This window comes from Polyergus mexicanus, unplaced genomic scaffold, assembly GCF_030449975.1.
Source record: "Polyergus mexicanus isolate NDT 795.1 unplaced genomic scaffold, iyPolMexi1.0 SCAF_14, whole genome shotgun sequence".
In the NCBI taxonomy this organism is placed as follows: Eukaryota; Metazoa; Arthropoda; class Insecta; order Hymenoptera; family Formicidae; genus Polyergus; species Polyergus mexicanus.
In genome coordinates, this window is record NW_027223334.1 from 6,153,955 (window position 1) to 6,168,178 (window position 14,224).

General features: G+C 37.5%; 1 protein-coding gene across 4 annotated transcripts in view; it reads left to right on the top strand.

Moving 5' to 3' along the window:
* LOC138939339 (zwei Ig domain protein zig-8) overlaps positions 1 to 14,224 on the top strand; it is a 109,792-nt gene that overhangs the window by 74,898 nt on the left and 20,670 nt on the right. The gene's annotated exons all lie outside the window — the stretch shown is intronic.

The window sequence follows — 14,224 nt, forward strand, 5'->3', positions numbered from 1 at the left end:
CAATCGCTTTTATTATTTCGCTTCACATACTTGACAGTTTTCACAATATTTCAAATAATGGGGGTGCTTGAAAAATCTACGGGATATTAGCAATATCGAGATCGATATTGAGGTTGAGGGAAAGGACGCGGCGAGGTATCAGGTGAACTGTTGACAATTTAATCACCCTCGAAAATGCTCGATTATAGTGATCCGACGTATGATGAACGAGCGTGCTGCTAGTGCCAAGCGCAGGCAGCCGGGGTTTTGAATAAAACATAAAAAAACTTTCAATCAAACCGGATCGCAGATATACGATTAATGACCGATTGGTACGGATTAGATATGGAATTATTTCGGAGCATATTAACAAGCCCCATTTCGTTACGGGAGAAGTCGAAAAAGGCGGCTAATTAAGCGTATCCATTTCTTCAAGCTCTTTGTTGAAAAATTCTAAACCGTTTAATTACATTCCATCATTTTTAATATAAAATCTTATCTTTCATATAAAACTGTCTTTTATTTGCAAATGTGATAATAATGTGATTATTCAAGCGGAATTTTCCATCAATTTTGCATAAAAAATGTATTTATGAAGCAAGCTCTTACGCCTATAAATGTTACACGCGAACTGTGTCGTAGCAACTGTTTTTTTTTTTTATTCACTCGAACCGATATTATGTGGGGTGACGTTATATGAGAAATCGGGACAGCATACAAGTTACGCGCGCGATTTATTGAGAACATTCTATTATACTTTGATTGTTCCCGCGAGGCGTCTTGCCGAGATCGTTTAACTGAACGCGTCAAACACAGCGTTGCAAATAAACGACGTTCAAACACGCTATCGTCGTGTGATTACTGGTTCACTGGATCCTATCGCACCACATCTTTTCTCACTCGATGAACTATTCTGAAAATGTGCTGTATCGTTACATCTTCTAAATTACCACTGTTGTATCCTGGCGACATAGTTTTCACGTACGCTTTTTTATGGATTATATTAGACAGCAGGAAAATTAATCGAACCTTACATTTTTTTAATTACGAATACAGAGCATTATAGTAATATAAGCTGATGCGCACAATCAGGATTGGGAACGTTACTCTATAAAAGTAACGCGTTCCCGTTACTTTCTCGTTATCTTTTTGTTTTTTGTAATGCTAAAAGAAGCTATTAGATTATAAAATTATTTAATAATCAATATTAAATGCAATAATCTATGTTACGATTAAAAACTCTAAATTAGTCTTTATATATAGCGAGCGTTTTTTATATTAAACTTATTTAATAATTGTAATTTTTTTATGTTCACATCTTTACCTTTTAATACACTTATCTTTATAGGAATTTAAATTGTAATTTACAAATTTCAATTTTGTCGAAAATTTTTATCAAACATTATTTTGAAATATTGATAAGGGAAATATTGATATTATTAAGAGTGTATTCCAATATTCAATATTCAGTATTGCAAAATCTATAATTTATACGTTATTATAGATTTTCAGTACCGGCAGTGACTATCGGAATGCAGCCTATGATAGAAAGCTAGAAAGTATTTTTCAAAAAATACATCTGTTAAATATTTAGATGTAAGATAATAAAGAATCAAAAAATAACGATAAAAAAAGTAACGGCCAATTCCGTTACCGTTACCGTTACAAACAGAAAAAAGTAACGATCGTTATCGAAAAAATTAACTGTAACGGTAACGACGGGGTTGGCAAGTAACGCGTTACTTCCCAACCCTGCATATAGTATACGATACATATATTAATTTCTTATACCTTGGCCAATTCTATTTGAATAATGTATTTCTATCTACTTGTCGATGCGAAAACTCTCACCGGCTTCATGGTAAACGACTAAGGATGCAAGGTTGATATAGTAGGCAGTACGTCGGCGAGAAGTTAGTTAGCAGTATAACGTTATTATATACTCTCCGGCACGCGGTATTACACTTCACTATCTCTAGTACCTCGTATATAGTTCGCCGAGCCCCTGTCTATTACTCTTCACCTTGGGCGAAGACTAACCCTTAAGTTGGTCAAGTCCGTGAGTGCATGCCTCGAGCATGCACGACCAACCCGATGCTAGGCTTAACATAATCAAGCGGTTCTGATAATAGGGAAGTCCGCGATAATGAAATACCGTCGTTCATCTCACGACGTGCGATTAGAAAAGTTTTTAAACGCTGCAGCAAGTTCGTACATATTTTATTGCCATAATATAATGGATAGTGCAATATATCACCAGATGCTTAGTTTGTCTGTACGATATATTAATGCAATAAAATAATCCGCGTAGAATTCGCATATTTCAGTTTTTAGTCCCATACAACCGCAAAAGGATCGCGAAGGAATTAATGTCTAACTGACATAATCGCAACTGACATGTTCTAATATTAACTATTGCTTACGGTATATCCCGGATGTATTACTTTATCATTTATAGCAATTGTAGCATTACACTGACCCAAATCGATCTCGAAAATATTTGTAGAAATATTGAATCGAGCGTTAAGTTTCGTGAAATCAATCATCTTTCTGTCGCTGGTAAAAATAAGAGAGTGACCGAATTCTTGAAAGTTTCTTTTATCAGATTAATGATGTGGGTATGGAATTCGAGTTAACACGAGTTAATAAGATCGTTGATAAATATAGTGTGAAATATATTGCGCGGTTGTACACAAGGGTGTCGTATTACACATTGATCGGTGCCCTGATGCTTGCTCGTAACATGCGGGCTGATCCATTACTCGGCAAATCAATTAGGGCACAGGCGCGATCAGCGTCGTAGTGCGGAAAAAAAAGCGTGACGAAAACAAAGCATTTAATCGGATTTTGTTTTATCGGCAGTACACGCTGAACCCACGGCGACAAATATTTCATGGCAACAAGGGGGACATGCTTCTTTTTTTTTTTTTTTAATATCAGTGTCCGCGATAAAATAGGTCCCATATTTCAAAATTCTATCCGGTCACGATTTTTTTGTTAGCCTCTTTCGAAATGTCGACGTTATTACTAGGCCTTCTGCGCGATATCTGAGAGCCTTAAAGAAAGCAGTGCGTCAACTATATCTGTATTTGTGTAACATCTGTGCTCGAAATCTTTCGATTTATAAATATAAAAAGAATTTCGCGATATCTTTTCTGTCTTTAAAAATAGCGGTCTTGGTTAGAATTTTTCTACAAATTTAATGTAGTGGTGATATAAGTCACGCATAAGGTGAATAGAAAAGTAAAATTTCTAATCATATTATAATAATCGTTTATCTCCCGGAAAGTTGAATAAGAGTGAAATGAAAGGGATGCTATCGGACGCTCTGGTCAAAAGTTTCTCGCCACTATAAACTTTTATGAAACTTACGAGATGACTTCTTCATGGCCTTTCTATAGAGTAGTTTATACAATATATCGCGCGAGATGCTGCGGTTTTGCAGCGAAACACAGAGGTGACTGTATAGAATACGTTATAAATAAATAACGCCATATGCGTGTATGCGTATGTGTGTGTGTGTGTGTCGCGAAGTTTTTTCCCCGCTCGCGTCCAATGGCGCGATTTAACTTTCAAATCGACCCTATTTTCCACGATCCTATTCCGCGTTACGTTTGAAAATGTAAGAAGAATTTCTTGGTAAATGAAAATAAATCTTACGCATGTTCGAACACTTATCGATTTTTAAATTATAGAAACATGATGATGAAAAAAGTTACAAACTGTTGGCCAATGATTGCACGTGTGCATTTCTTTCTCATCTTACGTGATACAATTTTTCCTAAAGCAGCGCGTGAATCGAATCTTTCATACATATATTTTAAGAATATTGCGTGCGAACATTCCTTAAATATAATATTTGATAATAATAACAATAAAAAAAAAAAAAAATAAATAAAAAGAAAAAGATTGATTCTGACCGTGCCTAAAAAGAAAATGAATTTATCGCATTGTTGGTGGCGACGTCTTCCTCCCCAGGTGATAATTACGGTCGCGGCGAAACTTTTTCATAATTTTCATAAAACTTTTCTACAAAGTACGATTAAGGGGGAACAGGCGCTTTCCGAAAGTCAGAGCCGCTTCTCATTAAGGGCGGTGTTTATTGGAATTGTTATGCATCCTCTTTTGCATTTTTATGGATAATCCTGGCAGTAACATCGTCTCTGTGTCTGATCTTTTTACTTCTTAGCATGCGTTATCATATCCTCACGTTAGCAGATTATTCGCAGCGCAATGAGCCATTAATGAAAATACGAATGAATATTCATAGCGCTTGTAAATGTAATAATCTTATATTTCAGATAAAAGAAAAAAAAAACGTTTGCTTTGTTAATATTTTTGCATTTTGCACGAAAACGGCAGGTGACGGAAATACAGAAAAAAAGTACCTGGGCAAATCTAATTTAGACGACCATCTAGTAATAAAATAATCAAGCGCGTGATAAATTTAATCCACGCGTGACTAATTACATACATAATGCGGTATATTGCGTACTGCGCGATGCATGAATATCGAATAGATAACGAAACCTTCATAGCATCAGTTAATTTATGATGGGGATAATGCATATATAGTAATATGCAAATTGACTACGTGAGTATAGATTTAAATATTTCTAGGTGAGAGTCTCCACATAACATGTATGTCACGTTATACTTTACCACGTTATCGAATGATGTTTCTTTTTTTAATCGACTTTTTAGAGATTTGCTTTACAAATAAATTAAATTGAAAGATTTTTATGTTAATTATCGCTGTAAACTCATCTAATTTTACGGACGTTAATAAAATAGTCAATTGAAGAGTTAACGTTTAACTTAATTTTTTACTAAATTCAAATTACAATTGTCAAATTGTCTCAATTTAAGGATTGAAGATTCTAGCACAAAGTAACGATTCAAAAAGATTCTTTTGTTGTACTTAGTTAATTAAGTAAATGAAACGTATACGATTATTATGAGTACGATGATAGTTTTGTAAATTTATTTTACAATTAATTTTTTATTAATCTCAATTGATTAGCAATCTTTTGCTAACGCATTTCGCGACGCAATAAGTGTCTTATCTTTTGAAGTGCATGCAAGACTGTCGTGTAGCAAACGTACTATCGATACACCAAGTTGCTTAATGAGGAACACAAAATTTAATCCAAACATATTTTAACTCATTTTACTCTATACATTATTAAATTTCCGTAAACAAATTATGCTGCGGTTAAATAGCACTGCGTGTAATCGAGTTAACGCGCTTACGAACAACGACACATGAGCGATATTACGAACAACATGATTAACATATGGCGCATTTATGATTTTATTTTTACTTTGTGTCGCATGCAAATGACTCTCAATTAATTATAATTATGACACAAACGCATTGTAAATAATGTATCGATTCTCATGTTTCAATTTGTAATTTTATTACGCGGCGCTTTTTATACAAGGTGGCCCCGAACGTTCCAGCTTCGAGATCTTATAGGAAATTTAATTCTGAAGAAAAAAAATTTCCTATAAATATGGGTCGAAAAATGCTTTCTTAAGAAGTTATCGCTCAAAAACCTCTGAAATCGTGATTATTTTACACATTTTTCCAAATATCATAGAAAATGTGCGTCTTTTAACAAAAAGTACCGAAACAAAAATTGTAGAAAATTAAGTTATCTTTCAAATGAGGTCAAAATGATCGTTGTACGTTCCATAGATTTTGATATAATCAGTTTCAAACTTATAAAAGTTGTTTTTGTTACTTATTGTTAGATCGATTAAAGAGAGAGAGTTGAATCGGGAGAAAATTTGTAAAGCGACTAGATCGGTCATTACTCGACGAAAGTGTATTGGAGCTAAGGGGGGGATATTTTGAGAACAGTTACTTTTTTCACGTCTTTATTCATTTTCTACTATTACGTGCTATTTTAGTTTAAAAAAAAATTAATTTTGTTTTCATAAAAGAAAATGAGATTTTTATTTTTTATTCTTATCCTTTTTTTCAAGAAATTTATTAAGTTTCATTTTCTTTTTATTTCATTTTCTTCTCATCTTTTGCTCTTCCTTTGCATCAGAGATTTTTGAGCGATAACTTTTTAAGGAAGCATTTTTCGATCCATGTTTATAAGAAATTTTTTATTCAGAATTAAATCCTCTATAAGATCTCAAAGTCTGGCTGGAACGTGTTCGGGGCCATCATCCTGTATATAAAAGAAATTTATCTTTGTGTGCTGTGAACAAGATATTATTTACTCTCCACATTAAACAATTTATTATAACATAATTTAATGAAACATTAAACCGCTCTGTAAGCGTTATTAGTTATACTTTCAACGAAGGTGTCTTCTCCTTATTCCGCACAATATTATTATTCATGCTGCATTTCGAGCTAATTTTAAGCGCTTTATGTCTCCGTGGAATTAGCTAAAATTTCTCGAGGAGAAGTTGGACTGCCACCGTCTTCCGAAATTCTCGAGAAGGCGGTGGTAATTAACAAAATTTACATAGCTCTATTGAGTAATTGTATTATTGAATTGTCGACAAAGTACCCATCGTCGTATAGCTCGTTCAGTACTCTCTCTTATCTTTCGTCATTCATTAATAAACGAATATTTAAATATTTTTATACAAATAATCGCGTTGATATCTTTTTACATGCGAGAGTAGAAGGAAAAATAATAAATATACGAAAAGTAGGGGAGAGATGCTTTAAAAGAGGTTACACACTCACTTGACCCACTACGCGAGATATCTCGCTTTTGTCTGAATGTTCACAGTAAGATCTTCTATTACTGTATGCCCCCCCCCCCCTCTCCCTCTTCATTCAATTATGGACTCGAGTCGAACATTGCCAGAGGATTTGCTAAGGGGAACGTGTTAACCTCCTATAGCTGTAAGTCAGTCCCGTATCCATTTGATTGATCGTTACTCAATGGATTTTAACGGATCGGTACGTTGCATGATGCAGCAAGGACACCGCGACTTAATCATGACGTAGTCAAGTACAATAAAATACTCCGCTATTATCGATTTTCTTTATGTTGGTATATTAAGTCGAGAGTTTATTATATACTCGATGGATAAAAAATATTTAGACGGTAGGAGGGATGCGGAAAAAACTCTCTTGCATTTAATTAAAAAATTTTGTCGATTTACGAGTTTCCGAATGGGATATGCGTCATTGAAAATTGCAGATTTTTTTCTAATTCCCGAAATAAACGATAAAATAAACTATTAATTTTAATATTACATATTTTTAGATATATTATAATGTAATCTTGTCTCCTTCTACATTGACGAGCATCCGTGATTTAATAATGCCTTTTCAAGTGTAATCTCGCGATAACATTGTTACGATTTCTCTGATATTTTTCTTTCACGCGCAGTCTTCGTCTCGCATCGTTGTAACTTACATGTATTTTTCGGCGCTGAAAGCATATATATATATATATATACAATATATGTATATTTACTGGAGAAAGGAACACGGTATTCCTCGTCGCACGCCCATTTACACCGGTTGAGCTCGTTGTATGCCTACATACATACCTACTCGCATTGCGCATGGATGACTTCCGAAAGATGGGACGGGTAGAGGCACGAGAAGGGTAACGAGGGAGGCGTGAGTGGGCGACGCAAAAAGGTGCAAAAAAAAAAAAAAAAAAAACAACAAGTACATCTTTCCTTTCTCGACTCTCCGGGCATACCGTGTGTATCCTCTCTCGAGCAGCGCCCAGGGAATTTAATTCCATTTTCAATTTACCTAAACCTCTTTACGCAAACTCTGCTACCAACGTCGAGTACTCCCTCTCTCTCTCTCTCTCTTGAACTTTTCCTCTCCTTTTCTGCGTGCCTTCCGTCCTGACACATCCCTCTCTTATCCGTTCTTCCACTGTGGCACAGCTCCCTACTATTCGAGTTCGTTGAGCGAAAGGAGGCACACGTTTCCGCCATTTCTTGCCTCTCTTTTACGAATGTTGCATCGCGAGTCTTCGGGAGGGTCTCGAATAAAGCCGCTGAGAAAGGAGGATCGACGCTGAACAGACAGGAGAGCCACTTGCTTTTTAACTGCCTTTTATATAGAAATGCTTTTTCGGCGATTCGCGTTCTTCCTAAATTGAAGTTTCCACGACCGTGGATTTTTACCTCTCCTCGATTACAAAATGTCGCGCAAATTGATTGATTCGCGGTTCATTTTTACGTCAGCTATAACTGTTACATCTCGTTCTCTTTATCTCCGATTTGTGATTGTTTTTTTTTGGGGGGGGGGGAGGGGCATTTCACAAATTTCATAATTGCGAGTTTTATTAAGGCACTACATTTCTCGTTAATTATATTGTTGCTAGGGCAGCGTAGTTAACACATGCACGCGATTACTCGAGGACGTCGACAAATCTAACAGGTCCTCGACAATTCCGAGGGTTAAGCGCGTCACGCGAACCCCGACACGCACGAGGGCATTGCCACCAATACCAATATAGTTCCTTACAAGGAACCATTCTCGTCTGGCGCAGGAAACCGTCTTGCGTCACTTAAGATTTTCAAGCGACTTGTCGACTGGATAGATTTAAAGGGACTTTTCTGCCGGCGATAAAGCAGGAACAAGCGTCTTTTTCCTACACGGGAACGCGTAATGGCGTACACGGATGGACGCTACGTGATCTGTAACAAACGTGTACACTAACTGTAAAGACGGGATTTATGGCGGAGCTTGAGAGACGAGTTTCGTGCGGAGAAGAGGTGCTCGATAAATTCGCGAGGGTCGCGCGACACGTCGTTACAGTTTTACCCCGGCGTGGGAGAACAAAAAAACTTTTCGTAAACTGTAACGGATATTCCTAGGTAAACTCGTTAGACCGATATACGATATCGAGGGGGACCGGCGGCTATTATTGCGTCAAACGGATAGAAACATATGGTTCTTTTAAGCCATTAAGGACCATGGAATTTTCAGAGTCGAGCACGCTCCCCTGTCAAGGATGTTTAACGCCATCATTCGCGAATTTCGTTTTGGTAGCGCTATTTTTATCCGCCGTTATTGCATCTCTGAAAAAGTACAATGATATATATGTATATAAATACAAATGTCAGAGCCCCGACGCGGAGCAAAATAAATTCCGTCGACGTCGTGCGAATAAAAAGTTTCCGCTGATCTTTTGATGCCCTCCATGTAAAAAGACGAGCTGTTTTCGGATTGTCAAGCGATATATATGTATATATATATATATATAAATATTTACAATAAATGCCGATTAAATGATATTATATCGCGCGTAGTCTTTTTTTACAGCTGTTGTGCGGCTCTCGTATCTGCCTTTCTTTTTCAATCACACCTTCGCTGTTTTACACGCATTCATAAATATTCATGAAACTCTACCATGTCGATTATACGAATTATATAATAGTTGGTAAAAGGTTTTTCTTTTTTTCTCTCTCGTCGTACATAAAAGGTTTCCTTTTTTATTCCTCAATGAACATTTTTGTACGAGCGATAAAAACTCGGCTATTTTCAAGTGAAGTAGTTGCACTTATGCGATCATGTTGCATTATGTTGGAAACTTTGATACACCAAGAACTTAACGGCCATTACGGCCGCGTGGCTGCAGCGGGATAAGTTTTATTGCAGTTCGCGTTTACAGGCTGCGACAACAGCGAGATTAGGCAGCTATGAACTATGAGATTAAATGCCGAATACGACCTGTCGAGTAGTTAGAATTCGTAACGTTCAGTTATAATCTACGACGTTATGCATGCATATGTATACATACGTGCATGTAGCTGGCTGCATTGGAAACAAGTTTAAATTCAACAATAAAACGAGTCTGAATTATCAGTTGCGCTCAACCTTCGATTATTTCCTCCTCTATTTTTTTTTGACATTTCAAACATCTCTCTCCGATTTTTGCGAAAGATTCGAATTTCGGCATAATTTAAAACATTGAAAAGAGAAATTTCACAGATTTAACAGATTAATTAAGTTAATTTTAGACTCATATGGAAGAGAGAAGTACCTTTAATATTATATTATACCATCTATCAATAGCGATAACGATATCGCCGATAGTTTAATCGACGGAACGATACTCGTCCGTCGTGCTTTAAACCAAAATGACATCGAGTGGGTCCATTTAGCGGGAATAAACTGTTTCTTTCGCGAGTGGTTCGCTATGCCGGGATCGTTAGTCAGATAGGATGAGTCTCGGTCTGGATTGCTTGGAGTAGACACTTGAGACCGGCCTAGGTATCGCTATGCCGTGGGTCAATTGTTTCCCCGGTGTAAACAGGTCAGAAATAAATCCCGGCTTAACGCCGGGCTTAAAAGCTCTTAAAGCGGTACTCGTTCCCCCTCGCCTCAATTTACCCCCTCATTCTGCTATCGTCGATTTTCTACCGTCTTCACCCCCCCTCACCCCCCCCTCCCTCCCTCCCTCCTGGCTCTCGTTCGCTTTCTTCTCGCGCATTCATTGATTCTCGATCGCTCTTTTCCGCGGTCTCTTGGCTTCGTAGCGGTCTTGTACGCGACTTCATCAGACGGCATTTAATTGCGGCGTCGCGTATGCGGAAATCTCTTCGGTAGATATTTCCGAGTAATCCGAGAGCAATGTGAAAATTCGATGAAAAATATTAGTACATCTCATCGATAAAAAGCATAAATCGCAATCGAAGTATAAATCTTTTCCCGACCATACCCCTCCATTCATGGCTCGGCGATCGTTCGTTAATCGTGGAAAAACTGCGTAATAAATGAATGCGTCTATCGTATATATGTATACGTATTGTATATAGAGAAACGCCATACGTCGCAATCTCGTAACTCTTTGTTAAAATAATTACTAACGGTATTACGGCGGTTATATGGATGCGGTATACGAGTACCGCGCGCGGTGGGAAACAAGTTACGCGTCCGCGGCGACTTTTAATTTACGTAATTTAGCCGCTCTCTCGTTCTGTCTTCCCTGCTGGAGTTATTAAAAGAGTAGAGGGGTAGTACACGCGAAAAACCATCCATCACCACGGGCGATAGAGCCGCTGGCTTGACGCCACCGGCCGGAAACGTTTTAACGAGACTTCAAATCTAGGAATTTCATTCGCTCTATCACGATGTTTTTGTGCTTCCTTAATGAAAGGACAAGGAAAGATATGTCATAGGAGAGAAACAATCTAACTGCTCCGGTTCTCGTTTATAGAACGCGCCGTCGTGCTTTGTGCTTCCTCGATAAATATCTGACACGCTCTCGACTATGGTCGCCTGAACAAACAAATTCATTTGAAATGGGCTCTGGCATGGCGTGAGATCCCTCGCTGATAACGCGACAAAGGGTCGCGCATAATTGTGACGCGAGGTGCTTTATCGAAATCGTTGGTACTCGTTGGAGACAATTTTCCCGAGCTCTGGTAGGACGGATTAAACTGAGAAATACGCTGAGACTCTTTACCGGGCGGCGGAAGGAGGCTGATTGTGCCAGCTTGTATCTTAATTGTTTTTGGTTGCAACGCTGACGTTAATTAATACCGTTCGTAAACAATGCGCTGCTTTCTGCGCTATCGGGCTCCTTGTTTTACAGGCCATCCACGTGAACGTTATGATTCACATAACCGTCTCGCGTTTTTCCTTTCGCGCCCGTATATATATATATATATATATTTTTTTTTTACGATAGTGAAAAACGTATTTGCGCGACAACGCGTAAAAAAAAAATTGCAGCAACTAAAATTCTAATGAAAAAATATATTTGATTCCGTCGCGAATAGACGAAAATATATATAAAAAGATTAAAAAAGGTTTTTTTTTTTTTTTAAGTTCTTGTTCTTTTAATTCCGAAACGAAATAATCTCTGCTAATCCCTTTTCGGCCAGAATTTAAATAAGATATTTCGCGTATATGTAAGTATAAAAGAGCGAAGCATTTAGCGGACACGAGTGTAACTCACACAATAGTGTTTCGTGTAGGATACCGGAGGTTCCACGGACCCGCTATATTATGCGGCGACTTAATCGTCCGGGCTAGCAAAGTTTTTATGGGCCATAACTCAAGGTTTTCGCGGGATATTCTTCCGCGGGTAAGAAACGGTTTCGGCCTTATTTCTCGAGAGGCTTTCTATTATTTTACTCTTTCAGAGAAAAGGCAATGTATCTGATTTCATGGCTGCGTTCCTTGTGATTTTCCACTTACGGTCGAGAAATTCTTACGCAATTATCGTTACGGAGATAAGTATCCGTATTATTGGATATCCGACACAGACCGGGATAATGCGACTGCATCTCTCGCTTCTTTTTATCTAGCTTTAATGAGGTGATATCAGATTCCTTTTCATTTTTGTGCTCCGGAGGAAATCTGGATTTCTACTTGGCGAGTTTCAACTGTTTCCTCGACTTTTACGCCGTGAATAACGACGCGATTTCTTGGAGGATTCCGGCGTCATTACTTTAGACGCCGTAGTTGACCCAACGCTTCGAATATCGTGGAAACTCTTGCGTAGAATAAAAGCCGGGATCAAAGGCAAAGGATGGACATCGCGAGAGGAGCCGAGTGAGTTTATTGCTTTGGTGAAGAGAAGTCGCTATATCCTGTTTCCTTAGATACTTTCCCTCATACTCTGGCGCCTTTCGGTAGTACCTGGCCGGTAGTGATGTCGTTGTATCAAAGAACGAATACGATTGAAGATCAAGGTAAAGCAGAAAGGATAAAATGCTTATTCTCGAGTGACGAAAGATGTACTCTTTGCAAATATTCTTCGAATTTACTTGCCATTTATTAAATTGTAAAATTTTCACATATGCAATTGTTTATAGAATTCTTATAGAGAGAAGGCATCTCATCTATGAATTGCAAAACGTTTAAATTTTTCATTTTTCTCGACGCGTGATTTCTTGGCACGATTAACGTCATTGGCATGCGCCTCCGAACAAGAAATTGTTTTCTTCTCATCTCGTAATTGGGATGAAAAGCGGACGGCGCGACTATCGCGCTTAACGATTCAATTATTCTCTCCGCTGTGGCGATAAGTCGTGGCGTTAATTATTATTCTTGCACGTAGCCGGGCACTGTCCGCGATATTTCAATTTCGCTCGTCGTCCAAGCTGTCGTCATCCACTTTATCGGTCCGACACGGAAGCGCCAGAGCGCGAGGGGTGCGTTTCGGGACGAAAAAAGGGCAAGGATAATTCGTCGCACGTGCGGTCAGAAAAATTCAAGCCGGAATTGGGATGTGTGGCGCTCGCGTTATAAATGCGCCAGAGTCGGAGATAATCCTGGCCGTATGCAACGATCTACAGTCACAGCCATCTCTCGAGAACCATGGCCGTTTCCGTGCGCGTCGATCGATGCGAAAAGATAGTAGTTTAGACGAGAGAAAACTTCGATATCCGCGGCACACATGCGTCGAGCATACGAATCGAATTGCATACAAAAGACTTCTAATATCATCCTCACCGAGCGCGTTGCTCCTATATATTGTATATGCTTGTACATACAACATATTTGGGATTCGATGCCGTTTCCGTGTAAATTGCCATTTTCCTTCGATGCTGATCATTGCAGATTCGCGGCAGACAAATCTAACAATTTTTCTTACAATAATATAAAAATGTTATTAGCGACGTAAATGCTCAAATTATCCGTGTATCGCGAGTCGCCTGGTATTATTCACGATTATTAACGAGAATACCTTTTGTAGCTTTAAAGGGACATACCCGTTTGAACCTTGGAAGAATGAATACATTTTCGAGATTTTTCTGCAGCGCAACGATTTGATAAAAAAATTTTTTTTTTTACGATACTAATATAATATTATTAAGTTAATTAATAATTTATTAATTATACTTAAATAAAAATTTTCAGCTTACAATTTTTTTTTTATTTAATCCGAGTTTCTATTTTTTTTTGTTATAAACAAGAAAAGATGAACTTTTTTTTAACACGTCGCTATTTTTTTTATTTCTAAAAATTTTGAAAAAAAAAAGAACGTTTGAATAGCAGATAGCTATTAATATGTTTAATAAACAAAAAGATTGTATTTTCGATTTCGGATACAATCGACGAATGTTTTCATGCACACCGTGCAGCCAACTAAAATTTGAAGGAGCTTTGCAAATATTGTCATAACTTAAAAAAAAAAAAAAATTTTTTTTAAGCTGAAAATTTTTATTTAAGTAGTTAACAATATTGTATTACTATTGTAAAAAAAAATAAATAAATAAAAAATTGTTATCAAGTTGCTCTGCAAAAAAATATAAAAAAATGTACTCATTTTTCGAAATT